The 3,525-nt window shown below is 30.0% G+C and overlaps 2 long non-coding RNA genes across 2 annotated transcripts; both read right to left on the bottom strand.

Moving 5' to 3' along the window:
- Window positions 1-1,128: 1,128 nt before the first annotated feature.
- LOC145790417 (uncharacterized) lies at window positions 1,129-1,887 on the bottom strand. The gene is made up of 3 exons (XR_014329092.1): window positions 1,835-1,887; window positions 1,647-1,728; window positions 1,129-1,558 (listed from the first exon to the last, which is right to left on the bottom strand). It is a non-coding gene; the product is annotated as an uncharacterized LOC145790417 (long non-coding RNA).
- A 948-nt stretch (window positions 1,888-2,835) lies between these two features.
- On the bottom strand, window positions 2,836-3,197 carry LOC114297758 (uncharacterized). Its single transcript, XR_014329091.1, has 3 exons — window positions 3,174-3,197; window positions 3,016-3,093; window positions 2,836-2,926 (listed from the first exon to the last, which is right to left on the bottom strand). It is a non-coding gene; the product is annotated as an uncharacterized LOC114297758 (long non-coding RNA).
- Window positions 3,198-3,525: the final 328 nt, after the last annotated feature.

The following is a 3,525-nucleotide window of genomic DNA, read 5'->3' as shown; positions in this document are numbered from 1 at the left end:
CAACAAACTATCCAGAATAGTTTTGAGAACATCCCTTCTCAAGTTAGGATTTCTACGATTACGAATTTCTAAAGCTGAATAAGGGTCATAGATATACAGCTGAGCATAAGTCGCATCCTGCCCTGGTTGTGGTTGTAGTGATCCTGTTCGATGCCGCAATTCCCCATGAATTGTGAATGATGTAGGGCCCCTTCCACGGAGTACTCTAGGATCCAATGTAGCACCAAGACTCGTAAAAGCATTGGCTGCATTGTACACTTGAGTATAACTTCGAAAGGATTTTGATTGATCATTATTCCCATCATACAATGCCTGAAGTGGTGGAGGGGGTGTAATAAGTAAAGGTAGCCTAATCTTTCCTTCCAAACAGCAAGTTCCGAATAAGGGACGCTTTATAGATGATTTTGTCAATTTTTCATCCATCCAATGTAAGGCTGAACAATAAGGACATAATACATCCATCTTGCCAAGATAATGGCGGCAAGAATCTTTGTGTGCCCGGGCCTCAATTGATATACTCGTAGGCAAATCTTCTAATTCATCATCAGTACATAGATCTTGTTGAAAAAATCGATTTATAGGAGTAGACCTACGAATATTTGTGTATAAATAAGATTTTGTAAAACAAAACGGTATGAGTAAAAGTATGTATTTCAAGATTAGACATAGTAGTTTACCGATTCCTTTGTGAATTTGAAGATGTGCTTGGCATAGAAAACGAACATGTAGAATGATGGGTAACCATTGATCGTTTTTGTGCCGACTGAGAATCTTCAGTTATTGTTTCCCACTCCAAGTGAGTGCGATCGCGACGAATTGGTGTTAAAGAATGTTGTCTTAGTTGAACACATTCTTCTAATCCCTCTTGCTCTCGTTGCAAGCATTGAAATTCAATTTTTTCACGCTCTCGCTGTGCCCGTTGGGCCAATGCAGCTTTTGATATTACATTATCATTTTGTGCCTAAAAAGAAAATATTTTATCATTGAAGCAAAAGATGTGAATATTTTGTGCTTAAAATGAAACTATCTTCTTATTTCTTCCCTTTAATAGTGTTATCTTTATTTCTTTTTTTCTTATTTCTTCCCTTTCTATCTTCTTATTTCTCCCCTTTCCCTTTCCCTTTCTTTGTTTTCTATTTTATATATTAAATAAGAATTAAAAACCTATCTTATTTAGTTTCTCCTTTCTTTATATATTTTTTCTTTATTTCTTCGTTTCTTTTTTCCTATTTTCTTTATATAAGTAGCAACTTATGGACGGTACATTATAAATGCACATGTATCCATGCAAAATAAGAATAAATAAATTTGAAAGACACATACAAATAATAGCAAGTTACAGGAAAACATATTACAATCATTCTACAAAAACAACATAATACAATAAATTCATTTTATACACTCATATATTTTAACTATTCAAAATTTTGATTAGTTTTGCATCATATTTTTAAAAAAGAATATATACCACATGACATGCATTTGTCATTCTCTTGCTGGAAGAAGCCATCTTTTCTTTTCCTTTAGACATTGGGTTGACATTTTCTTTATCTTTTGCCTAACAAATATAAATAAAATATTGAAAAGATTAAAAAAATCTTATATAAATAAAATACATATAATGTTTGACTTGATTTTGTACTTACCACACGAACACGGATAACATTAAGGTCGTGCTCATCACGGATGACCACACCAACATTTCTACATGGAGTTGTAGGAGGAGGCCTACAGAAATAGATTGTGAAAAAATTAAAATCTATATAATAAAGTGGTAATAGTAAGAGTAAAAAATTCAAGATTGTCTTGGACAAAAAATTCTTTTTATTTTTACCAATTTGGTGTTAAAGAAGGTTGTCTTGGGTTAATACATTCCTTCGATCTTTCTCGTTCTCGTCGCAGGCGTTGTCCCAATTGGTATGCAGAACATGGCTTTTGATTTTTTTCACGTTCTCGCCGTGCACGTTGGGCCAATACAGCTTTTGATAACACATTATCATTGTGTGCCTAAAATAAGAATATTATATAAGAAGGTGCATAAAATGTGAATATTAACTAACTTGCTTCCCTTTCATAATGTATTTTTTCTTCCTTTTAACTAACTTTTTCTCTTCACTCGGTTAAGTTGTTAGTCATATAAGAACCAATGCATGTATTTATGAAATTTAAAAAGGAAGGGAAAAATAATTTGAAAACACATTAAGCACACAAAACTGCAAACTCACTATGCACGCACTTATTGGTTTTAAGACACTACCTATCTCTTTACAAAATGTACGTTAAAAAGGTAAATATTAGATCATTGGGTACATAAAATGTGAATATTAGCGTGTAATGTCTTGTACTTTCCTTTTCTCTCTTTTTGTTGTTTCTGTTATATTAAAATACATTTTTGTCTTTTTCTTCTTTCCTTAAGAACTTCTTATAAGAAAAATAAAAATTAAAAAAAAAATTATATTATGTAGTTTCCTTTTCATCACATATTTGTTCTTTCTTCTTATTTTCCTTTTTCGTTTTCTTCTATTATATTTTTATTATGCTATGTTGTAGATGCAACATATTGTATAAATGCAACATATTTTTATCATACAAATAGACAAACATATTAAAAATTCAAATTAATGTTCATACAAATGCATTAGCATGTTGTACAAATGCTTACTTTAACATGCTTCAGAAAAACATTTCACATTCAATAAAAAGAATTGAATAAATTTTTGAAAAAGAAATTTTTGAAAAATGTACATAAAAAATAGTATATGACACTACGCAATTCCTAAAAAAATCTATATAATATTCGAAAAAGAAACTTTTAAAAATTGTTGAGAAACCATACCATGGGATGTGCATTTTCCTTTCCTTTGCCATAAGGAATAGCTTTTTTTGTTTCCTTTAATATTGCTTTGTCTTTTTCCTTTGCCTTTGCCTATAAAAAATAAGTAGAATATATTTATAAATTATTTTTAAAATGATAAAAAAATACATGTCCAATGTTCAAGTGACTTTTATGCTTACCTCATGAATGCGAATAGTATTAAGGTCACGCTCATCGCGAATAACAACATTAACATTTCTTTCTTGAAGAAATCGAACCTATACATACAAAACTTTAGAGTAATAAATAAAACTTCATACACATAAATAAGAAAATTAGTAAAGGGAGGAGCTATTACGGTTCGGTGTAAGTCCTCATCCACCTATAAAGCATGAGGAAAAAAAATAATTAGAATAGTGATGTTGTCCATAACTGTTGTACTTAAATTTATTAGAGAGGTACTTAAATTTATATTAAGAGAAAAAAGAAAAAAAAAACTTACTTGACCAAAAATAGTGATATTGTTCATAACTGTTGTACTTCAACCTAAAAATTTTAGACACAAAGAAACAAAAAATTAGCAATAATAAAAGTTAACATGGATTTCATTGGCAATGAAATGTTATTTCCAAATATGTTGCTACCAAATCGAATAATAAAATTCAAAATTTTATTTAAATAAATAACTGCCATGAATAGAAAATACTTAA

This window comes from Camellia sinensis, chromosome 1 (assembly GCF_055761805.1).
Source record: "Camellia sinensis isolate YWXY chromosome 1, ASM5576180v1, whole genome shotgun sequence".
Taxonomy (NCBI): Eukaryota; Viridiplantae; Streptophyta; class Magnoliopsida; order Ericales; family Theaceae; genus Camellia; species Camellia sinensis.
The sequence above is the reverse complement of the archived record's forward strand: the minus strand, read 5'-3'. Positions and strand labels throughout refer to the sequence as shown.